This window comes from Salmo salar, chromosome ssa03 (genome assembly GCF_905237065.1).
Source record: "Salmo salar chromosome ssa03, Ssal_v3.1, whole genome shotgun sequence".
In the NCBI taxonomy this organism is placed as follows: domain Eukaryota; kingdom Metazoa; phylum Chordata; class Actinopteri; order Salmoniformes; family Salmonidae; genus Salmo; species Salmo salar.
This window is the reverse complement of record NC_059444.1, coordinates 70,176,349-70,203,438: the sequence shown is the minus strand read 5'-3', so window position 1 is coordinate 70,203,438 and position 27,090 is coordinate 70,176,349. Positions and strand designations below refer to the sequence as shown.

At 40.9% G+C, this 27,090-nt stretch overlaps 1 pseudogene across 1 annotated transcript; it reads left to right on the top strand.

The window, feature by feature from the left end:
• The first annotated feature begins 5,095 nt into the window (after nt 1-5,095).
• Nucleotides 5,096-27,023, top strand: LOC123741847 (UBA-like domain-containing protein 2; annotated as a pseudogene). The gene is made up of 3 exons (XR_006769386.1): nt 5,096-5,222; nt 15,928-15,984; nt 23,701-27,023. The product of XR_006769386.1 is annotated as a UBA-like domain-containing protein 2 (transcript).
• Nucleotides 27,024-27,090: the final 67 nt, after the last annotated feature.

The window sequence follows — 27,090 nt, the reverse complement described above, 5'->3', positions numbered from 1 at the left end:
TTGTGTCCTTCTGTTGACCAATAGGCCTCCATCAGCTTTCATTGGTGAAAACCCAGCCTCTAACACTGCCGGTCTTCTGGTCCCAAGTGTTGTTCTTTGCACATCTAACCTGAAGGTCAGGTATTCATTGACAAGCCACTGAAACCTTTGCAAAGGAGAAGCTTGCCTTGAGCTATTCTGCATTGGAATTAACTTGTCTTTACGACATCCAGATCTGTCCTCTACTGCTCTCTGTAACTGGTTAACTCACTGAAATTTGTTGAATTAATGATTATTAAATATAAATTTACACTCTGCTGATAATATGACAATCCTAAGCTTGCTAAAAACAACCTGTTTTAAATTGTTCTGCATACATTTAGTTAAAGTGAAAAGGTCATTATTCAAAGAATGCATTCAGAAAGTAGTCATTATAGAAAACCCCACACATAAAACTATTTTATAAGTCTAAAAACTATTCTAAGTAGTAATTTAGTAGTAATTTGGCAAATATCTCTTCATTGATCATCATAGTATTTCTTTCACTTCAGTTACAGATATTGTATATTGATATTAAATAGACACTAGTTTCAGAATTTTATCCAAATGCATCCACAGATCGTTAAGTCAGATCATTCAGCATTTCAGTAGAAAATTCAGTACAGGACCGAAATTCCTGAGTCTGATGCATACATTCCATAACCTTCTCTGGGATTTTAGTATGCATCAGCATTGTGATCATTTTAATTCCTAAACAATAATAAGAGATCTTCACAACAAATAATAGTATTCCCTGTGAAGTGGATTCATCTCAACCTTTATGAAATATTCAGCATGCTAAACCACCTATTCTTAAGCAGCTAAAACGTTGCATCACTGTCAGGTACAACACCTCATCTCATCATTAGCTATTGGCCTTGCATCTCGAAACTGTCCATAACTTTCAAAGAGTACAGTCACTGTAAAGTCTTACTTTGTAATTTCATCTAATGCAAAATAAATGTACATTTCTAAAATGTCGATTCCAATGTTCTGTTGCTCGCCTTGTGCCTGGATGACAATTCCTCTATCCATGTCAACCTGCAATCCATTCAATACCACATATATACTCAGAATGTAAACAAAGACATATTGGTGGTTTTCCTGTCCTCAGACAGGAAAATGTTGTTTCTCTTTGTGAGCGAAGTCTTATTGATAATGTCTATTATCCAATGTCATGGTCCCAACAGTAGGTTTGATATAGTTTTTGTCCAGTAATCATTTGGAATACTTCAGTTCATTGTGGCATTTTTGCTCTGTAGGCATTAATGATGTCATCCATTATTGTACCAATTTCAAAAAACATCATCTAGAAATCTTAAAAACATGTATGTGTAAAAGGTCAATTTAGTTCATCTGGTGCCTCTCTTTTTAAACAATAATCTAGTAGTGTCATCATCACAGAATAGTCATAGAGTCTTGGAGGCCAAAGAATTGGAGAACATGTCTTTAGAGAAGATACTCTATCTTACTGCTGAGGTCCCCTCCGAGGGAGTCTCCCAGGTCAAAGAGCTGCTCCAGGTTGACTGTGGAGCTGCACAGGAAGTTGGTAGATCCCTGCTCCTCTTCCTCTGGCCAGGGGCTCTGCAGGAATGCTGTGGCCAGGAACGTCTCCTCAAAGTCTGCTCCGCTGCTCCTCTGGGTCTCCGCCAGCACGTGGCTGCTGTCTGCTGTCCCCGCGGGGGCCTCCAGGGGGAAGATGTGGGTGCCCCGCACCATCAGGTCCTCCTCCTGGTGTATGGGGCTCAGTGGACCCCCTCCGTCCAGACTCAGCTCCCCGCTCAGTGCAGAATCCAGGAGGGCGTCCCAGTCAAAGTTCCCCTTCAGGGAGCCCAGTTCCCTATGCTCCTCCACAGACAGCAAAGGAGAGCTGGAGCGCCGGGGGACTTTGACCATGGCAGTCCTGGAGCCCAGTGGCTGTTTCCTCTTGTGTCCAGGGCCTCCCTTTCTCATGGGCCATGCCCCCAGCATGGTGCCTTCGGCCAGACAGGGGTCCCAGTTCTGGTCGGCTCCAGTGGCCTCTTCAAACTCTCTGAGGAGCTGCTGAGTCTCTGGATTGACACATAGCCCACTCTGGCTGCCTGTGGGGTTACAGAGGCCCCTGGGCAGGGGCTGGGGTTGGCCCTAAGCCTGTTCTGCAGGGCAGGGTTGATCTGGACAGGGGGCATCAAGTTAATTTTGTGTCATTTCTTTCCTTCTTAATGCGTTTGAGACAATCAGTTGTAAGTTATGACAAGGTAGGGGTGGTATACAGAAGATAAACCATATTTGGTAAAAGCACCAAGTCCAAATTATGGCAAGAACAGCTCAAATAAGAAAGCGAAATGACAGTCCATCATTATTTTAAAAACATGAAGGTCAGTCAAATATGGAAAATGTCTAGGACTTTGAAAGTTTCTTCAAGTGCAGTCCACAAAAACCATCAAGCATTATGATGGAAAACTGGCTCTCATGAGGACCGCCACAGAAAGGAAGATCCAGAGTTACTCTGCTGCAGAGGATAAGTTCATTACAGTTACCAACCTCATAAATTGCAGCCCAAATAAATGCCTTCACAGAGTTCCAAGTAACAACACATCTCAACATGAGCTGTTTCAGTGAGATCGTCGTGAATCAGTAGCCTTCATGGTCAAATTGCTGCAAAGAAACCACTACGTAAGGACACCCATAATAAGAAGAGACTTGCTTGGGCCTAGAAACACGAAAGCAATGGACATTAGACCGGGTGGAAATCTGTTCTTTGGTCTGATGAGTCCAAATGTGAGATTTTGTTCCGACCGCCGTGTGTCTTTGTGGACGCAGGAGTAGGTGAACAGATGATCTCCGCATGTGTGGTTCCCTACATGAAGCATGGGGAGGAGTTGTGATGGTATGGGGTGCTTTGGTGGTGACACTGTCTGTGATTTATTTAGAATTTTAGAATTCAAGGCACACTTAACCAGCATGGCTGCCACAACATTCTGCAGCAATACGCCATCCCATCTGGTTTTGCTCTTAGTGGGACTATCATTTGTTTTCAACAGGACAGACGACCTAACACACCTCCAGGCTGTGTAAGGGCTATTTGACCAAGAAGAAGAAGGATGGAGTGCTGCATCAGATGACCTGGCCTCCACAATCACCCGACCTCATCCCAATCGAGGTTGTTTGGGATGAGTTGGACCGCAGAGTGAAGGAAAAGCAGCCAACAAGTGATAGCATATGGGAACTCCTTCCAAGATTGTTAGAAAAAGCATTCCAGGTGAAGCTGGTTGAGATAATTGAGGGCTCCTGAATGGCGCAGTGGTCTAAGATATTGCATCTCAGTGCAAGAGGTGTCACTGCAAAGTACTCTGGCTCGATTCAGGCTGCATCACATCTGGCCATGATTGGGAGTCCCATAGGGGCGGGCGCACAATGGGCCCCCAGTGTTTGTCGGGGGTAGGCCGTCGTTGTAAATAAGAATTTGTTCATAACTGACCTGACTAGTTAAATAAAGGTTACAATATAATGTCAAGAGTGTAAAGCTGTCATCAAGGCAAACAGTGGCTACTTTGAAGAATATAAAATATATGTTTTGGTTACTACATGATTCCATATGTGTTATTTCATATTTTATGTGTCTTCCCTATTATTCTACAATGTAGAAAATAATATTAAAAATAAAGAAAAACCTTTGAATGAGTAAAATTATTTCCTTGAATAGTTCATTAGACCATTCTGAAACATGAGGTCACTATTCCCAGAGCTATCTTTCCATGTGAAAAGGAACATGTTTCCAAAGCCTTATTCCAAATGCTATTATTTGGAATGAAAACATCTCCAATAATTAGTAAAGTGAATTTACTCATCAGTCTCAGAAATAAATGGGCCCAAAATGCATGTCATTTCGTGAGCCTATTTAAAATACACAGACAACTGATTAAAGTAAATGATGGAGTACTATGTTGCTATGCAGAAAAAAGTCAGAAAGAATAGAGGAAAGGTGGGATTTGAGATCCTCTGGGAACCTTTGGGGACCCCCTATTTAAAACCGATTTCCAGATTATAGATTTTGAACACAATAAATTAACATATTGTCATAATTGACTGTTTGAAGAGTTGTGTGTGTAGTCTCCAATCCATTATTAATAGACACCATCAAATTCACATGATCCAGGTAACACCGCACCCACAATACATAATAGATAGTCTTCTCTGTCACGCTTTCACCTTTAATATATTGTATATCTACACCTCAGCTGAATTATTCAGTCTTGCAGGGAGGGACCTTGACGTCCCACTGCCTAGTGGATAGTACTCAGAGATAATCACAGAGAATAACACACGGAACGTGTTTCAGCACCAATGCAGCCAGGAAATGAATACCCTTTTCTTCTGCTTATGCTGTCTCATAACATAAGTATCAGCTATTCAGAGAATCGCCGACAGCATAGCACATCTATGATTACCGATGTATTTTCTGTTTGGGAAAAATAAAGTATGAACAGTAGGCTTTACTCACCGTCCATAAGCTGTTATATTATCGACTACTGTTATTATGGACAAATGTACAGCATTTTGTAAACGTGCCTATATTGTAACCAGAACAATATGTCTCTGACTGTTTGGTCTGGCACAAACAACCATCATAACGTTGCTGTAAATATTTACAATAGAAATACCAATCCTGGACCTTTTCAATACGTTATCTCTAAATTGACCAATTACTGAACGACCTCATATACCTTCTTATAGAAATAAGCCAATAGGTGTGATTTACTCATCCTCTGGTATCCAATCCGAGAATATGCATATGCACCCTGTAATTACCTTACCCAACAGCTTGCTGGCTCGCGTGATAGCCAATGTTACCAGAAAACAGCCCGTATAATCTTCCTGACTTGTTTATCCAATCAGCTGTTGTGCTTGGCTTTGTTGTTGGTGATGACATGGACATATTTGTTGTTACTGGAAGGCGAGATAGAGCGTGGGTAAGGAGGGGTCAGGTTTGAGCGAATGATTTCCGAAATTTTGAAGAACAAAAACGAGACTTTGTTTTCCCAGGTTTCAACGATAAAATAACTGAGGTGGGGGTGAAAAGCGGTTATGTCGGTGAATACTGGACGAACTCAGGCATCAAGTGATGATCAACCAGTTTTGTTTTGACTGCTGGTTGTGCTGCTGATCAAGCGAAGCAGCTTCTTCAAGCGGCTCACTGGCAGACTTGGAGGTATGCGATGTGTGTGTTTATATGTTGGTTTTCATAAAGGATGCACTAACTAACTTTAGCTAGCTAACAAAGGCAAAGAAGGAGAAGTTCTCCGAAATTAGTGTGGCGATTTTTTTTACAACCATGTAAGTAAACCCAGTCTACGACCATGCTTTACGGTGAATAATCCGGAAGACCTGGTCTAACATTAGGAAATGCGGTGTTTGCCATCGAATTTCTGCTTTGACTGTTCACACCAGTTAACGTTAACTAGATGGGAAATTGATGCTGCTAACGTTATTATTTTGATATCTGTATTGGTTACGTTGGTTATTTTATGTTAGGGTTTTCATTTTGACCCTATTCAATATACATTTGCATTATCTAACTAGCTTCATGGTTGCAGTTCATAGTAGTCTGATCCGATTTCTTTCAATGCTATATGAACATAATCAATCTCGAGCGTCTAATTTAGCTAGATACAGTAATAGGGTAACCGGCTTTTGGTAACTAACTAACTAACTAACTAACAACTAACTAACTAAATAAACTAACTATCCAGAGAGCGAATTAGCTAGGATAATGTAACGTTAGAGCGCTTTCAATCAATTATGTCTGAATAGGAGGTGTCCAGAAAGAAAATACCTGGTTGAGGTTTTTGAATCCATAAGGTAAACATTGTTTTATATTCTTGACTTGACATCACCAAACACGCAGAGGCTCTTCCTGTCCAGACCCCATTGTTGTAGTAGGTAAAAGGTGTCTCAAACGTTGCCTTTGTTTTTTTTAATATTGCTGCAGCTCTGAAAATGTGTAGGCTATTTAGTGTAATAGCATGTATGTTGCATAGCTAGCACACACAGCAATTCATGTCCTCTGTTCCAACTGGTATGACTTATAACCAGTCAATACACACTTCCAATTTTGGAACAAGCTTCTACTAGTTATTACTTTCCATATTTGGCTGCGTAAGAGTGAAAACCAATAAACACACTTACAAACACACACATTTAAAGAACATTGTGTTTATGATTGCTTGTTGAACAAGGTTAGGGACAGGGGTCACAGCGGACCTGCTGGATTCACCGTACTCTTGTCCAGGAGTAGTCATAAGGATATCTATCTTTAGGCAGATTACGGTGCCTTATCCTTCCAGTTCTTCATATCCAGTACTCTTAGTCCTGGCTCAGAGATGCACACCATATGAACAGGCGTTTCTTCTAGCTGGAACACAGCGTGACCCTTTTCAGTCATGAAGCTTGTGCCAGAGCAGCAAGGTGGAATTGTAATTTGAATGACGCATAATAGTAACATACCTATTTAGTGAATAAATAATTCACTACATGATATGAAAGTAAGAAAATCCAGTTCAGCAAGTTGAAGCCACACCCTAGAGTAATGTATAATTAAAAGTATGCAAAGCCTTGTAGGCTATATCCGCTCCTGTTTGAAAAGCTCCAGCTGGACTGGTTTGAAATATTCCCAACAGGGCCCTGAAGTATGGACAACAGAGAGATGCTGAGAAGATTCCAGAGGCTTCCAGGCCTCTGGTTTCCAGATGGTTTTCCCAAACACACCTCCGCTCTGTCTAATGGCCAAGCTTTTGTTAGTGCTTACACGCGAGCAGAAGTGGCTGTGGGCCAGGTGGTTTGAAGGGGCTTGATGAGGCAGCTCAGGTCCTCCCAAGCTTCTGAGAACAGAGTCGGCCTGTAGCTTGATTGGAGCAGATGCATTGCAGAGACAACTCTGGGCAACCTGTCTGGCTCAAAGGGTTAAAGGGCTAGTTTTGGCTGGGCTGAAGCCTCCCCAGGTGCTGTTGGCTAAGGAGTGGAGGGTCAAAATATTAGGAACACCTGCTCTTTCCATGACATAGACCGACCAGGTGAAAGCTAGATCCACTTATTAATGTTACTTAGTGCCAATCCACTAAATCAGTGTAGATGAAGTGGAGGAGACAGGTTAACAAAATATTTTTAAGCCTTGAGACAATTGAGACATTGTTGTGCCATTCAGAGGGTGAACGAGCTTGAGACAAAATATTTGGGTGCCTTTGAATGGTGGTATAGAGTAGGTGCCAGGCGCACCGGTTTGAGTGTGTCACGAACTGCAATGCTGCTGGGTTTTTCATCCTCAACAGTTTCCCGTGTGTATCAGGAACGGTCCACCACCCAAAGGACATCCAGCCAACTTGACACAACCGTAGGAAGCATTGGAGTCAACATGGACCAGCATCCCTGTGGAATGTTTTCGACACCTTGTAGAAAGTCCATGCCCCAACGAATTGAGGCTATTCTGAGGGCATAGGGGTGCAACTCAATATTAGGAAGGTGGGGTTCCTAATGTTTTGTGCTCTCTGTGTATATATTGTGCATACATATTGTCTATATGTAGAGTCTCTCTATATAAAATATTTATGTATAATACAATCTCAAAATGTTGGCCTTTATTAGTTAATTTAATGTTTTTGTGGCTAGTCATCTTTCTATGATGTCAGTATAATGTCCCTCTCACTGGGCTGCTCCTGGCTGCAGGGCAGGCTGTGTTGTCGTGTCTGCTCATGGCTCCTGGCTGCAGGGCAGGCTGTGTCGTCGTGTGATGCTCATGGCTCCTGGCTGCAGGGCAGGCTGTGTCGTCGTGTCTGCTCATGGCTCTTGGCTGCAGGGGGCAGGCTGTGTCCGCTCATGGCTCCTGGCTGCAGGGCAGGCTGTGTTGTCGTGTCTGCTCATGGCTCCTGGCTGCAGGGCAGGCTGTGTTCGTCGTGTCTGCTCATGGCTCTTGGCTGCAGGGCAGGCTGTCACTCCCTCAGGGCACAGCCCCCCACTCAGCCTCATTATCCCTGTTACTACACCATTATTAGTGCACTTCTTTCTTCTGCACTCTTCCGTATCACCCTAAGTATTCTTTTTGTGTTCCTATATTTATTTATCCTATTCTATTTCAGGCTGTTTTTAAAAATATGTTTTTGTTATTGTTTGCTCTTCCCTCATTTAGACGCCTGTTCAATTCTTCTGCTTTTTATATAGGCCTAGTGCTGGGCTTCATTGCCGTGTTCTGTCAGTCATGTTACATAAGCAACACTGTCATGACTCTTCTCTGCTCCATTGCTAGGTTCTCTGCTCCATTGCTAGGTTCTCTGCTCCATTGCTAGGTTCTCTGCTCCATTGCTAGGTTCTCTGCTCCATTGCTAGGTTCTCTGCTCCATTGCTAGGTTCTCTGCTCTGTAAGGTAATGGATGCTCTCACTTAAAGCCCATGAGTAGTACTGAAACCTTTATGCCGATGCTCTTAGATATGGTGTTGCACTGTGTGTTTGTAACCTACATAATTTGTGTGTGAAACGGAACCGTTGTTGATGGTCTTGGATGTACACAGAAACACACTTAACATTTAAAAACATAAACAGTCAAAGAACAGTGTGATCCCAGCAGCCTGGTAGACAATGGCAGTGCAGCACATTCATGTTGATATGTGTGTCACGTTGAGCAGCAGACATTCCAGCACTACTGCCTGTTGTCAAACAACCACAGAGCATGGTTTTGTGGGGGGAGGGGGCCGGCTTCAGCCATGAGGGGGAAACCACACATTCATTGAAGTGTTTGCAAAGAGAGATTCTAGTGAAGGGAAATGGAGGCTGTCATTTTAGTAGTAGGCTGCATGCAATTATTTTAATCCAGTTACTAAGACACATTCATATTTGAGGCGATTTGTATACGAAGGAATGACACAGCATTTGTCAATTTTCCACCTCTTAAAAAGAACCTGAATCATGGGCCAGTCAGACTACATGAATCATAAAACTGGTATCTTGCAATAAAATCTGATAAACTACTAAGGATATGTTTTGGTATCAGTGTATTTTTGTTTCTGGACCATGGTGTCCTTACCAGGCTGGCCTTTGTATTCACAACAGAGTGAAACAATAGAAGTAGCCTATGGACTTCCTTGTTTGTGTTCAAGGGCAGCAACTGAAAGTAGGACTACTTGTTTGCATTGTTTCTCATAGCCCGTCAGAGGAAGGCTGTCACAAACAAGGTTTTGTTGTGGCCTATGTGAATTGTCCCCGAGAATATAGCACATACCCTATTCACGGTAGTTTATATAGCCTAAAGTGTTTTACATGTCACTGAGTTGTAAACACTAGTTTTAAGTAAAGGAACAGTACTAGGCTTCTAGCGATCTTCTTTTCCATGCTAATTATGATTTTAAACAAGCCTGTGTAGTGTGTACATTCTTTCTCACTGAGCCGTTAGCCTGTCTGCCACTGCCTCTCTCTCCGCGTGGTTTACAAACCCTGTTTTAGACAGTGGAGGATAATAGTTTTAACCCCAGAGTCATGTGATACTCGTACCAACTGACCCATAGGCCGATGCTAGCAGAGGGGGATGGGGGTCAGGCTCTCCAGTGTGAGCGGAAAGGAAGGTGAAATGTGTTACTACTGTTTTGTGGTCCGTAAACTAAGGATGGGCATGAGTACTTGAACAGACGTCAAAACTCAATAATTTTTTTATACTGTAGAACTATTTGGTCCAATTTTTTTTATTGAAGACAATGTTAATTTGTTTTGACTCTAATGTTCAATTTGTACATGTGCATTTGCATAACACACAAAAAAAAAAAAAACAAGCCAAGCATCACACAGTTCTGCTCTCCTTGTCTCACTCACTCAGTTGTGTTCTGACCGCTCCCTCTACACACCGTGTTGAATGCACACTCAAGCTCCCATTAGGCCTACAGAAATGCCCATTAAAAACTGATCTAACTGATGGGATACACAAGCTCCCATTAGGCCTACATAAATGCCCATTAAAAACTGATCTAACTGATGGGATACACAAGCTCCCATTAGGCCTACAGAAATGCCCATTAAAAACTGATCTAACTGATGGGATACACAAGCTCCCATTAGGCCTACAGAAATGCCCATTAAAAACTGATCTAACTGATGGGATACACAAGCTCCCATTAGGCCTACAGAAATGCCCATTAAAAACTGATCTAACTGATGGGATACACAAGCTCCCATTAGGCCTACATAAATGCCCATTAAAAACTGATCTAACTGATGGGATACACAAGCTCCCATTAGGCCTACAGAACTAAATGCCTATAAAAACGTATCTAACTGATGGGATACACAAGCTACATTCCTTGCCAAATGACATCAGTTTTATCACAAATTCAAAATGGACTGGTTGACTGAAGTAGGGAAATATGTGTTCCAACAATGCGCTGCAGTTTTGTAATAATTCGCGTCATTTTCTGCTTTAATATGCTACTTTGCGGTTGTCACTAGTTACCACAAAGTCAAAATTGGCTGTACGGAACAATTCATGAAAACAAAAAAATTAGCTTTTGGTCTTAAGGTTCAGCATAAGGTTAGCATTGTGGTTAGGGTTATGGGTTAGATTTAAAATCTGATTTTAAGAAGAGACATTGTAGAAACAGGCAGGGTTTATTTTTTTATTTAACCTTTATTTAACTAGGCATGTCAGTTAAGAACAAATTCTTATTTACAATGACGGCCTTACCCGGACGACGCTAGGCCAATTGTGCGCCGCCCTATGGGACTCCCAATCACAGCCGAGGTTGTGATACAGCCTGGAATCGAACCAGGGTCTGTAGTGACACCTCTAGCACTGAGATGCAGTGCCTTAAAACCGCCCCTGCGCCACTCGGGAGCTTGACCTTGTGGCTGTGGTAACTAGTAGACGACCCCACTTTGCGAACTACTAGTGCCATTTTAGAATTGGTTAGCCTTGGCTATATATAACCCCCCATAGATATAGATAGGTTCTACTCTGAAATATGCTGAAACATTAGTTTGATAAAGACAGTGTATTTTCATCAGAATCATTAAGCCTAGGCCTACTCACCAAACAGATGTCATGGTCATAATTCATCCCCGTGCAGTGTTCAAAGTGGAATTGTTATTCCATTTAGAAAATTCCAAAGAACAGGCAGAATAAACTAGACAACTGTGTATATCCGAAAAAAATAAACACAGTTGAAGTCGGAAGTTTACATAAACCTTAGCCAAAACATTCATAATTCCTGACATTTAATCCTAGTAAAAATTCCCTGTTTTAGGTCAGTTAGGATCACCACTTTATTTTAAGAATGTGAAATGTCAGAATAATAGTAGAGAGAATGATTTATTTCAGCTTTTATTTCTTTCATCACATTCCCAGTGGGTCAGAAGTTTACATACATTCAATTAGTATTTGGTAGCATTGCCTTTAAATTGTTTAATTTCGGGTCAAACATTTCGGGTAGCCTTCCACAAGCTTCCCACAATAAGTTGGGTGAATTTTGGCCCATTCCTCCTGACAGAACTGGTGTAACTGAGTCAGGGTTGTAGGCCTCCTTGCTCGCAAACACTTTTTCAGTTCTGCCCACAAATTTTCTATAGGATTGAGGTCAGGGCTTTGTGATGGCCACTCCAATACCTTGACTTTGTTGGCCTTAAGCCATTTTGCCACAACTTTGGAAGTATGCTTGGGGTCATTGTCCATTTGGATGACCCATTTGCGACCAAGTTTTAACTTCCTGACTGATGTCTTGAGATGTTGCTTCAATATATCCACATAATTTTCCATCCTCATGATGCCATTTATTTTGTGAATTGCACCAGTCCCTGCTGCAGCAAAAGCACTCCCACAACATGATGCTGCCACCGCGTGCTTCACGGTTGGGATGGTGTTCTTCGGCTTGCAAGCGTCCCCCCTTTTCCTCCAAACATAGAACTGTTTGGCCATAATAAACATTGTTATCAGACCAAAGGACAATTCTCCAAAAAGTACTATCTTTGTCCCCATGTGCAGTTGCAAACCGTAGTCTGGCTTTTTTATGGTGGTTTTGGAGCAGTGGCTTCTTCCTTGCTGAGCGGCCTTTCAAGTTATGTCGATTTAGGACTCACTTTACTGTGGATATAGATACTTTTGTACCTGTTTCCTCCATTATCTTCACAAGGGTCCTTTGCTGTTGTTCTGGGATTGATTTGCGCTCTTCGCACCAAAGTACATTCATCTCTAGGAGACAAACTGCGTCTCCTTCCTGAGTGGTATGACGGCTGCGTGGTGCCATGGTGTTTATACTTGCGTACTATTGTTTGTACATATGAACGTGGTACCTTCAGGCATTTGGAAATTGCTCCCAAGGGTGAACCAAACTTGTGGAGGTCAACAACTTTTTTCTGAAGTCTTGGCTGATTTCTTTTGATTTTCCTATGATGTCAAGCAAAGAGGCACTGAGTTTGAAGGTAGGCCTTGAAATACATCCACAGGTACACCTCCAATTGACTCAAATGATGTCAATTAGCCTATCAGAAGCTTCTAAAGCCATGACATCATTTTCTGGAATTTCCAAGCTGTTTAAAGGCACAGTAAAATTAGTGAATGTAAACATTTGACCCACTGGAATTGTGATACAGTGAATTATAAGTGAAATAATCTGTCTGTAAACAATTGTTGGAAAATTACTTGTGTCATGCACAAAGTACATGTCCTAACTAGACTTGCCAAAACTAGAAGTCGACCGATTAATCGGAATGGACGATTAATTAGGGCCGATTTCAACTTTTCATAACACTCGTAAATCGGTATTTTTGGACGCCGATTTGGACGATTTGTATTTTTAATTTTTAATTTCAAGACCTTTCTTTAACTAGGCGAAAGTCAGTTAAGAACACATTCTTATTTTCAATGACGGCCTAGGAACGGTGGGTTAACTGCCTTTTTTCAGGGGCAGAATGACAGATTTTTACCTTGTCAGCTCGGGGATTCAATCTTGCAACCTTACGGTTAACTAGTCCAACGCTCTAACCACCTGCTTTACATTGCACTCCACGAGGAGCCTGCCTGATACGCGAATGCAGTAAGAAGCCAAGGTAAGTTGCTAGCTAGCATTAAACTTATCTTATAAAAAACAATCAATCAATCATAATCACTAGTTAACTACACATGGTTGATGATATTACTAGTTTATCTAGCCTGTCCTGCATTGCATATAATCGCTTAGGTACACGTTGCTCCAACCATAAACATCAATACCTTTCTTAAAATCAATACACAAGTATATATTTTTAAACCTGCATATTTAGTTAATATTGCCTGCTAACATGAATTTCTTTTAACTAGGAAAATGTGTCACTTCTCTTGCAAACAGAGTCAGGGTATATGCAGCAGTTTGGGCCGCCTGGCTCGTTGCGAACTGTGAAGACTATTTCTTCCTAACAAAGACAGCCGACTTAGCCAAATGGGGGGGATGATTTAACAAAAGCGCATTTGCGAAAAAAGCACAATCGTTAAACGACTGTACCTAACCATAAACATCAATGCCTTTCTTAAAATCAATACACAGAAGTATGTATTTTTAAACCTGCATATTTAGCTAAAAGAAATCCAGGTTAGCAGGCAATATTAACCAGGTGAAATTGTGTCATTTTGCGTTCATTGCACACAGAGTCAGGGTATATGCAACAGTTTGGGCCACCTGGCTCGTTGCGAACTAATTTGCCAGAATTTTACGTAATTATGACATAACATTGAAGGTTGTGCACTGTAACAGGAATATTTAGACTTAGAGATGCCACCCGTTAGATAAAATACGGAACGTTTCCGCATTTCACTGACAGGAAAAAGTATTGTTTTCGAGATGATAGTTTCCGGATTCGACCATATTAATGACTTAAGGCTCGTATTTCTGTGTGTTATTATGTTATAATTAAGTCTATGATTTGATAGAGCAGTCTGACTGAGCGATGGTAGGCAGCAACAGGCTCGTAAGTGTTCATTCAAACAGCACTTTCATGCATTTGCCAGCAGCCCTTCGCAATGCATTGCGCTGTTTATGACTTCAAGCCTGTCAACTCCCAAGATTAGGCTGGTGTAACCGATGTGAAATGGCTAGCTAGTTAGCCGGGTGCGCGCTAATAGCGTTTCAAACGTCACTCGCTCTGAGACTTGGAGTAGTTTTTCCCCTTGCTCTGCATGGGTAACGCTGCTTCGAGGGTGGCTGTTGTCGATGTGTTCCTGGTTCGAGCCCAGATAGGGGGCAGGAGAGGACGGAAGCTATACTGTTACACTGGCAATACTAAAGTGCCTATAAGAACATCCAATAGTCAAAGGTATATGAAATACAAATCGTATAGAGAGAAATAGTCCTATAATTCCTATAATAACTCCAACCTAAAACTTCTTACCTGGGAATATTGAAGACTCATGTTAAAAGGAACCACCAGCTTTCATATGTTCTCATGTTCTGAGCAAGGAACTTAAACGTTAGCTTTCTTACATGGCACATATTGCACTTTTACTTTCTTCTCCAACATTTTGTTTTTGCATTATTTAAACCAAATTGAACGTTTCATTATTTATTTGAGGCTAAATTGATTTTATTGTTGTATTATATTAAGTTAAAATAAGTGTTCATTCAGTATTGTTGTAATCTTCATTATTACAAATAAAAAATAAAAAATCGTCCGATTTAATGGCTTTTTTTGGTCCGCCAATAATCGATATCGGCGTTGAAAAATCATAATCGGTCGACCTCTAGCCAAAACTATAGTTTGTTAACAAGAAATTTGTGGAGTGGTTGAAAAACGAGTTTTAATGACTCCAACCTAACTGTATGTAAACTTTCGACTTCAACTGTACGTATTTTGGTTTGTAACCCTTTTCAAATGATCAGATGTGCATCACTTCGCACTATTCGGTTCTATTTTATTCTGTTATGTTACATTTGTACATTTTAGTCATTTAGCAGATGCTCTTATCCAGAGCAATTAGGGTTAAGTGTCTTGCTCATGGGCACATCGACAGATTTTTCCCAAGTCAGCTCAGGATTCGAACGCTCTTAACTGCTACTATAAAATAGATGTGTCTTGACTGTGATAAGGGCTCTGGAAATAAGTCTTGTCTGCTAAATTAACAAAACAAGCTATAGGCTTCTACAAGAAAATGCCACACTGCTGAGGTTACTACATTTTTGAAGACTGAGTTCCAATATATAATATAACCAGTTGATATTACAGTTTCAGTAAATGTATCTTAAATGGCACTTGTTTTTTAATTGATTGAATATACACTGAGTGTACAAAACATTATGAACACCTGCTCTGACCAGATGAATCCAGGTGAATGCTATGATCCCTAATTGACATCACCTGTTAAATACACTTCAATCAGTGTAGATGAAGGGGAGGAGGCATGTTAAATACATTTTTTTTTAAGCCCGGAGACAATTGAGATGGTTTTGTTTCAAGAACTGCAACGCTGGTGGGTTTTTACATGTTCAACAGTTTTCTGTGTATCATGAGTGGTCCACCACCCAAAGGACACCTTGAAGAGTCCATGCCCCGACGAATTGAGGCTGTTCTGAGGGTAAAGGAGGGGGGGGGTCATTCGCAACTCAATATTAGAAAGGTGTTCTTAATGTTTTTGTTCACTCCGTGTATATATGAGGCAATTTAGCAATTAGGATTCATTATCTTTGATGGTTATGATAAATGACGCATTGTTGCGCACTGTTGGCATAGATAAATGCACACATTTTTTCCAGTGCGGGCCTTGTGTTCTAAAAGTAGTTTTTTTCCACGAATATTCAGAAACAAATCGATGCGAGTACTTGAACAGTCAAAGATCAAATGCCCACCCTTCCGCAAATGACAGTTCAAGTTCTCACAATGTTCTCACACACAATTTCCTCTCTTCCCCTCGTTCTGCTCTCTCTCTCCCTCCACAGACAGCCTTAAGCTCCTTTTTCCAGGAGGCCAACATCCCTAGTCACCACCACCAGATGGTAAGTGCATTTTGTTCCCCCTAAAAAATAAAAAAGGGCTTACGGCATGTATTACATTCTGTCAGTGTGTTCAGGGAGCTAATTTAAGGCATGGCTGCAGTGTCGGTGGCCAGGCCAGTCTGCTCTTCCTCTTCAGTCAGAGGGACAGATTCACCAACAGGACAGGACTAGAGCCATGGGCATAGTAGTACAGCTGTGTCTGGCAGAGTGACATCACTGGAGTTATCGCTCCTGAGTAGTATAGTCTACATCCTGCTGTACTACTCCACGGTGCTTATTGGTTTTCAACACTGCCCAAGCCTTTTAGGTTAAGCTTACTTAAGATATACTGCCACATGGACCGGCACCATGCTTTTTAGTGCAACACATGTTTCATATCATGAATTCTTAAACCTTACACAATATTTTGAAACCTTTTCCTTCAACATGAATTGCATGAAAATATGCATTGTTATGCCAACTCCATATGTCAGGCACAGCGAAGTAGCTGGGTCCTAATAGCTAATTTAACCGTGATGAAAGCAATGGCACAAGGCTGGCCCCTGTTCTTGGCCCAAGCCAATTTACGCAATGCTATTCCCTAACGGCTATAGTGATCATGTGGTCCATGCATGAAACCATTTCTGCTTCAACTGACCAGTAAAAGCCCTGGAGCGGCGAGCTGGTAATGTAATGTAACGTAACGTTTACCACATGGAGGCTGTGCTGTGAGCATGCAGTGTTGACGTGCACACTGAACCCAGCCATCCCCTTATCATCTGTCTGCTGCTGCTCTGCTGCTACAACATTGTTTTGGTTTTCTCTCTTCTTTCCCTTCCTCTTGGGTGGGAGGGAGCATGTTCGAGCTTGAGAGAGGAAGTGTGTGAGTGGCGGGGGCCAGGGTTTGTTATTATTTTCGGTGTAGCCATTACGTCACACCGCTGGAAGGTGTTTGTGTGTTTGCGAGTGAGTGTGCATGTGTACAAGTGTGTTTGTGTGTGAGGCGGGCATGTGCATGCTGGGAGGAGTGATGTAAGAGAGCTATCTGCTACAGAGGAGGAGGAAGGGCTGTTAAAGGATAGAGTGTGGAGAGTCAGTCATCAGCAGCTGCAAGCCATCTCCATGTATTGCGGGTGTTAGTCCTTCCCCCTCTCTCTCTCTCTAGGCTGCCCTGCACTCTCCTTGGGGCCTGGGGGAGCCACAGGGGAAACAGTGGGTGTGGGTAAGAAAGAGCTCCGTGTAGCAACAATAATGTAAACAACACTGCCCTCAATCAAACACTATTGACTATACATGGAGAACAAATATGTGTATATGTAAGGGACTCTTATAGCCTTAAAGCTACACCGAAGGGTCACATTTCCACAACCACTTGACATCCAGGGTTGTATTGCTTGTTGTTAACATGGGGCTGGGTTTTTATTTATTTAATTAGGCCTAGTACTTGACCTGAGAAAACAAGTCTTTTCATTACTCTGTACATAATTTAATTCATGGAAAGTGGGTAGTGCACTCTGGTGGTGGTAGTAGTGGTAGTGGTGGTAGTCGTAGTGGTGGTGGTGGTAGTCGTAGTAGTGGTGATCATAGTAGTGGTAGTAATAGTAGCACATGGCATTTGTCATCTCACCTGTTTCCCCTCTGGTGTGTGATCCCATGAGGGGATGTGACTGTTTGTGTTGCTGTGGGGCTGTACAAGCTCTACCCTGTGCCTTCTGATGACAAAACAAGACCATAAATACTGTAGGAGAAGTTCTGGTTTTAGCCCATAGCCTGACCAAATATAATGATTTACTAGGACCTTCCTGTAAACGAATCAAACTGCTACCACAACTATTACCACCACTACTATTATCCCTACTACTACTACCATCACTACTATTATCCCTACTACTACTATTTCTATTATCACTACCACTACTATTACCATCACTACTATTATCCCTACTACTATTATCCCTACTACTACTACTACTACTACTACTACTACTATTATTATCACCACTACTACTACTACTATTATCACCACTACTATTACCACTACTACTACTATTACCACTACTACTACTATTACCACTACTGCTATTATCACTACTACTACTATTATCCCTACTACTACTACTACTATTATCACTACTACTACTACTATTACCCCTACTACTACTACTATTATCACTACTACTACTACTACTACTACTACTACTACTATTATCCCTACTACTACTATTATCCCTACTAATACTACCATCACTACTGTTATCCCTACTACAACTACTATTATCACTACCACTACTATTACCAGCACTACTATTATCCCTACTACTATTATCACTACTATTACCAGCACTACTATTATCCCTACTACTACTATTATCACTACCACTACTATTACCATCACTACTATTATCCCTACTACTACTATTATCACTACTACTACTACTACTACTACTACTACTACTACTACTACTACTACTACTATTATTATTATCCCTACTACTATTATTATTATCACTACTACTACTACTACTATTATTATCCCTACTACTACTATTATCCCTACTACTACTACTACTACTACTACTACTATTATTATCCCTACTACTACTACTACTATTATTATCCCTACTACAACTACTACTATTATCCCTACTACTACTACTATTATCCCTACTACTACTACTACTACTACTACTATTATCCCTACTACTTCTACTACTACTACTATTATCAATACTACTGCTACTATTATCCCTACTGCTACTATTATCACTACTACTACTACTACTACTACTACTACTACTACTACTACTACTACTACTACTACTACTATTATCACTACTACTACTACTACTACTACTATTATCACTACTACTACTACTATTATCCCTACTACTATTATTATCCCTACTATTATCACTACTACTACTACTACTACTACTACTATTACTACTACTACTATTATTATCCCTACTACTACTACTACTATTATCCCTACTACTACTACTATTATCCTTACTACTACTATTATCACTACTACTATTACCACCACTACTATTATCCCTACTACTACTACCACTGCTATTATCCCTAACACGACTATTATTTCTACCACTACTATTATCGCCACTACTATTATCCCTACCACTACTAATATTATCCCTACTGCTATTATCATTGCTTCTATTGTCCCTATCCCTACTACTGTTATCACTACTACTATTATCCCTACCACTACTACTACTACTACTACTACTACTACTACTACTATTATCCCTACTACTACTACTATTATCCCTACTACTACTACAATTATCCCAACTACTACAATTATCCCTACTACTACTACTACTACTACTACTACTACTACTACTATTATCCCTACTACTACTATTATCACTACTACTACTATTATCACTACTACTACTATTATCCCTACTACTACTACTACTACTATTATCCCTAATACTACTACTACTACTGTTATCCTTACTACTACTATTATCCCTACTACTACTACTACTACTATTATCCCAACTATTACTATTATCACTACTACTATTACCACCACTACTATTATCCCTACTACTACTACCACTGCTATTATTTCTACCACTACTATTATTTCTACCACTACTATTATTTCTACCACTACTATTATCACTACCACTACTACTATTATCCCTACCACTACTACTACTACTACTACTACTACTACTACTACTACTACTACTATCCCTACTACTACTACTATTATCCTTAAAACTACTATTATCCCTACTACTACTACTACTATTATCCCAACTACTACTATTATCACTACTACTATTACCACCACTACTATTATCCCTACTACTACTACCACTGCTATTATCCCTAACACTACTATTATTTCTACCACTACTATTATCACCACTACTATTATCCCTATCACCACTACTATTATCCCTACCACTACTACTATTATCCCTACTGCTATTATCACTGCTACTATTATCCCTATCCCTACTACTATTATCACTACTACTATTATCACTACTACTACTACTACTATTATCACTACTATTACCACTGCTACTACTATTATCACTACTACTACTATTACTACTACTGCTATTATCACTACTACTACTATTATCCCTACTACTACTACTATTATCCCAACTACTACTAATATCCCTACTACTACTACTACTACTACTACTACTACTCTACTACTACTACTACTACTACTACTACTACTACTACTAATGATGATGATGTGATAATATTATCCCTACTACTACTACTACTACTAATATTATCCCTACTACTACTATTACCACTACTGCTATTATCACTACTACTACTACTACTACTACTACTACTATTATCCCTACTACTACTACTAGTATCCCTACTACTACTATGCTACTACTACTACTACTACTAGTATCCCTACTACTACTACTACTACTACTACTTATTATCCCTACTACTACTACTACTACTATTATCTACTACTACTACTACTACTACTACTACTACTACTACTACTATTATTATTATCCCTACTACTACTACTACTATTATTATCCCTACTACTACTACTACTACTATTATTATCCCTACTACTACTACTACTATTATTATCCCTACTACTACTACTACTATCCCTACTACTACTACTACTACTATTATCCCTACTACTTCTACTACTACTACTATTATCAATACTACTGCTACTATTATCACTACTACTACTACTACTACTACTACTACTATTATTATCCCTACTACTACTACTATTATTATCCCTACTACTACTACTACTATTATCCTTACTACTACTATTATCACTACTACTATTACCACCACTACTATTATCCCTACTACTACTACCACTGCTATTATCCCTAACACGACTATTATTTCTACCACTACTATTATCGCCACTACTATTATCCCTACCACTACTAATATTATCCCTACTGCTATTATCATTGCTTCTATTGTCCCTATCCCTACTACTGTTATCACTACTACTATTATCCCTACCACTACTACTATTATCCCTACCACTACTACTACTACTACTACTACTACTATTATCCCTACTACTACTACTATTATCCCTACTACTACTACTACTACTAAAATTATCCCAACTACTACAATTGTCCCTACTACTACTACTACTACTACTACTACTACTACTACTATTATCCCTACTACTACTATTATCACTACTACTACTATTATCACTACTACTACTATTATCCCTACTACTACTACTACTACTATTATCCCTAATACTACTATTATCCCTACTACTACTACTACTACTACTACTGTTATCCTTACTACTACTATTATCCCTACTACTACTACTACTATTATCCCAACTATTACTATTATCACTACTACTATTACCACCACTACTATTATCCCTACTACTACTACCACTGCTATTATTTCTACCACTACTATTATTTCTACCACTACTATTATTTCTACCACTACTATTATCACTACCACTACTACTATTATCCCACTACTACTACTACTACTACTACTACTACTACTATCCCTACTACTACTACTATTATCCTTAAAACTACTATTATCCCTACTACTACTACTACTACTATTATCCCAACTACTACTATTATCACTACTACTATTACCACCACTACTATTATCCCTACTACTACTACCACTGCTATTATCCCTAACACTACTATTATTTCTACCACTACTATTATCACCACTACTATTATCCCTATCACCACTACTATTATCCCTACCACTACTACTATTATCCCTACTGCTATTATCACTGCTACTATTATCCCTATCCCTACTACTATTATCACTACTACTATTACCACTACTACTACTATTACCACTACTGCTATTATCACTACTACTACTACTACTATTATCCCTACTACTACTATTACCACTACTGCTATTATCACTACTACTACTACTACTACTATTATCCCTACTACTACTATTATCCCTACTACTACTATTATCCCTACTATTATCACTACTACTACTATTATCCCTACTACTACTATTATCCCTACTACTACTACTACTACTACTACTACTACTACTACTACTACTACTACTACTATTATCCTTACTACTACTATTATCCCTACTACTACTACTACTACTAATATTATCCCTACTACTACTATTATCACTACTACTATTATCCCTACTACTATTATCCCTACCACTACTACTATTGTCACCACTACTGCTATTATCACTACTGCTATTATTCCTACTACTACTATTATCACCACTAATACTATTACTAGCTGTACCACTATTGTAAACATTAAGGATGATATCGCAACAGTTGTAACTTGAAAGTACGTAGTGTTCAAACTCCCCTTGTGAATGTGTGTATGTGTTTTGTGTAACGGTGGGCGTCATATGGGCGGCAGATGGGGTCCAGTCCAGACCTGCCCTTCCTCTCAGCCAAACCTGCTAGACAAGGCCCCAGCCACACCCTCCCAGCACAGCACAGCACTGTAGCTAAACACTGCCCAGCATACGGTTGTTATTGTTCTGTCTACCTACTCACTGCTTCACTAGGACCAAGCCTTATAGTTAGCCTTACAGCTGCATCTGGACAGTCTAAGCAGCTGTATTGCTTCTGCGTCGACTTCATTGCTTTATAGCTAAATTTGATCACTTGACTAGATAAGTCATATTTGAATATCTCCTTTACTATTGATTTCCATAACAAACAAGTTGAATAATTCACAGCTTAAAGCAAAACTCAGTCACATCTCTCCTAAGAAAAACAGGAAACCCCCTGTATGGACCACCATCTTGGGTCCTGCAGGAGGGGCAGTTTCAGTGTAGTCAACCATCACAGACCCACAGACTGAAACCATGCTTGTCCATCTCCTAACTGGAGCAGCTGCTGCTCACTCTGACAGACCTGTCACCTCACATCAACACTAAGACTGTGCCTCACTTCCCCACAATACACTCAATACTATACTGTATGCTGCACTACACTCTGCTCCCTCCACTTTCAAAATGTCTAGTATCTAGCTAGCTATGACCATGCCTGCCCCAGGCTCTAATCTGGTTTGATGACCTAATCAATTTACCTTTTCAACTTTAGACACCTCTTTTATACTATTAGATCCACATTTCGGGTGCTTGCGTGACCCTCATGTCAGCGGGGCCATGGCTGTGTGTTAGAAATCAAACAGCCCTGACCTCCTGCAATGCTAAGAAGTCCTCCGTCCTGTAATGGCTGCTAGCCTGCTACCTGATCCCTGTTGGTGTTGGGGGTGTTTCTATCCTGAGGCACCACACTCAGTCTTACAAATGATAAAGTAATTCATGGCCTCAGTGGGGACATCTGACATTTTGTGCAACTGCACAGCATGTTAAGCTGCCATGTTTCCCACAGTGAATGGATGTCGGTGGCTGCAGGGTTTAGAAACCTTGTCTTCACAAATGTTCAGCAGTTGTACTGCACACAATGCCCAAGTCTACAAGTGAACTGCCTCCCACAACAGTAACTAACTAACTAGTCTAGACTATTTGTTTTATGAACTCACCAATCATGCCTTCTATTGGTACATACAGTTCACAGCAGGCAGCAGCAATGGAAGCACCCCATGGGGACCAAATAATTGGGACAAAATGTGTTAATTAAGTGTTTGCATTCAACTTAATGTAAGTCACTCATTTTAAACCCCATGTGTCTTCTTTTTCCAGATGTGCACTCCAAGGAACACCCCAGCCACGCCGCCTAACTTCCCCGACACCATCACCATGTTCTCCAAGCTGAGGGCGTCAGACTGCTCGGGGAGCTCCGGGGCGGAGGTCCCACCCAGGTGTCCATGGCCTGCTCCCCCCCTCCTCCACAGCTGGCTTCGGATCCTTCTGGGCCTCATCACCCCCACCCACCAGCCCGTCTGGCTGCCCCCTCCTCGCCCACAGGCCACCACATGCACCACCACCACTACCAGCACCATCACCACATGCACCAGACCCCCATGTGGCCCCCTGTGTCCCAGCCCGGCAGCGCCCAGCAGACCCCTGTTGTATCGGTCCTGCATGGCCAGAGATGAGACTACCCAGGTGTGGGAGGAAGGGGGCTGGGTAGGGAGGGAGGAGAGGGTGGGGCTGGGCTGGGCTGAGTGCAGCCTAATGAATCTACTAAGGGGGTTGGCTGTCAGGATTAAAGGGTCTTGTTGGCCAAGGGGAAAAGACACGCTACTGTTGTTTTCCTTCCTTTCTTTCTGTTTTTCTAAAATGACGATGAACAATGTCTTCTTTGGAGGACGTCTGTTTCCTCTCTCTCTTCATCATAACTCATCAAAGCCTGGGAAGAACCGGGGGAGAACCACTAATAACAATATGAGGAAGTGGAATAACGAAGGGGGTGGAGTCTCTGAACCCCCCCCCCAAAGGACTTTGGGAAATGTGGTTTTCTTCATCAATACAAGTCGAGCCCTGGACCCAGCAGAGCACTTACTTAGGATAGGATGTGATCATGTGATCTGCTAAAGTGCTTGATCATTGGCTGTTTTTCAAAACTCTTCTCTCCCTTGGTGTTCAATAACGCTCCAGCGATGTGACCAGATTTCACAATAACCAGCAGACGAAAACAAAATGGGACTGCAACACAAATGATGATGGTTTTGTGTTCTCGGCTGATCTTATAGCCCAGAAAAAATATGTTTTCAATATTGTTTGTGCTATGGGTATCTGTATAGTACAGATCATGGGCAAACACTGTAGCCATTTTGTCAAGTTTCATGTTGCCATGTATCCCTTTTTAAAATCTCTATTTTGTAAGTACTATGTAGCTTAGTGAAACTTGACTCCGTGGCTCCACTGCATGCTGTTGTGTCTGAGAAGTGGGCTCTTCAGTATGAGTGGACTCGAAGCTTTGGTTTAAAGTGTCTGAAAGCTGACTTTCACATCAGCGGTGTTTTAAGGAGACGTGTAAAGAAATGTTAATACTGTAATTCAGTTTGTGTTGAGATACAGCAAAGTATGCAATCATTTGAGGAAGATTGAAGCCAGATTAAAGGCTGATGCATTTTTATCATTGTTTTTGGGAACATTTTCTACCTATGGATGTCAAAGGACTCCCGAGTGGCGCATCGGTCTCAGGCACTGCATCTCAGTGCTAGAGGCGTCCCTACAGACCCTGGTTTGATTCCAGGCTGTATCACAACCGTCCGTGATTGGGAGTCCCATAGGGTGGCGCACAATTGGCCCAGCGTCGTCCGGGTTAGGGTTTGGCCGGGGTAGGCCATCATTGTAAATAAGAACAAATTCTTAACTGACTTGCCTAGTCAACTTTCTTTTGACTGATAATGTAAACTGGTTTTCAGTGACAATTATGGAAACATCTTCTGAACTCCATTGTAAATAAAGGCTCAGCAGAAACAAAGTGCAAAAGCGTTGAACTCCCTAACCTGGTTGGGGACGAGATTGAGATCTCAGTTATACTGTCAACACTGAATTTAATCTGGTTTGCAAATGTTTTGACTAACATAGATGGGTGTGAGCCATCAGTAGGCTACCTCTTCAGGTTTCTATGGGGAGTAGAGGCCCACTCAGTGATTTACTACACAACCTCTAGCAGAAGATCAACTGGTCCTACCTCTGGTTAAATGGGAGAGGCCGAATGTATTCCCTGCAGAAACAGTCGGTTTCAATGGGTCAGATTAGCAGAATCTCTCCTAGTGCTCAAAACGTGTGTAATTCCCTCTGTTAGAATAGTGGAATTACTTGATTGACTGATGATGAAATGAGTGTCTTGTCAACTAGAGTTATGAATTTAGTACGGGTTGCAAATATTTACTTAATGATTGTTCAGGCAATGTTTACATATTATGAGATTCAGTGTACTGATGAACAATGCTTCATAACCCAGAGTCTTACTTATAGGTGAGCTCTTCATACAACAGACCATGTCAGAACATTTGCAAATCTATCAATGATGACAGATGGAAAGGTAGCCATTTTCACAATCATTCTCATTATAATTATCACAATAAAGAGGGAATAGGGAGGTCTGAACAGGTTACAGTTGTATACAGAGGGTACTTTATCTGAAATAATGTCACATTCATTCATGCCCTCACTAAATGATGTTTTTATATTATGCCTGCCTGCCACGTCTTCACTCAGACAATCACAATCATATTCACGTTCTTTCTTCCCTCTGGTTGAATACATGTAAAATCACATTTGTCAAGCTGTGACCTTGTGAGGAGGATTTTATAATGTACAACATGGACAGTCATGTAACGTTGAACAGATGCCACCTGGCCAATGTGGACCCTTGTCAATGTCACCAGAAAGAAGGGACACTGCTCCACTGTGATGCCATGTAGTCTGAGCTGGTTCTAAATCCATGGATCTTTTCAGATGGATATTAGAAACTCAACGGTGGTTCCTCTTGGGGTGTTCATAACACCACCTCATTCATTAACTCGTGTTCTATTAAGGGGAACGTTTGTTGTCAACTGCATGAGTTTTGGTTGGTGATTTTCCAGTTCTGTGTTTTTAACAAGGTGGGAGTGGAGGTTGGTCCCATAATGAGTGTTTCCTGCTGTGTGGATTACTGGCTCCTTCTCCTCAGTATTGTTGTGGTAACTAACACACCCAGACACAGTAGTGTTGGGTGATTATGGTTCCTGTGGTGATGTGACCCGGTCGCCATTCTCCTGCCACAGCTTTGGAATTCATCAACATATTTTATAAGGCTCTCATAAATCTCGATCAACAGTAGACCGTTTGGTCCCCCATGATATCTGTACAAACTGGGTGTTATGAAATGTTCGAACGCCATGTTCACCCATACAAGATGTGCAGAATGCCTGATGGAAATCCTAAAACAAGTCAAACACCAAGCAATTTGCAGTGCACTTGAGTAACACAAGAACTTCTCATGGACCCTCATTTACATCTCTCTAATCTGGCTTTTTATATAGATATTTCTCTCCTGTACTTTGTGTTTATTTCCCCTGTTGAAATGTGTATTTATATGTTTAATAAAATAAGGTATGATCTGCTAAGTGTTGGAGTTGTTCTGGGGTCTTGTTTTTGCGGAGAATAATGTTGGTGCTTTTCTGAAATATGGTT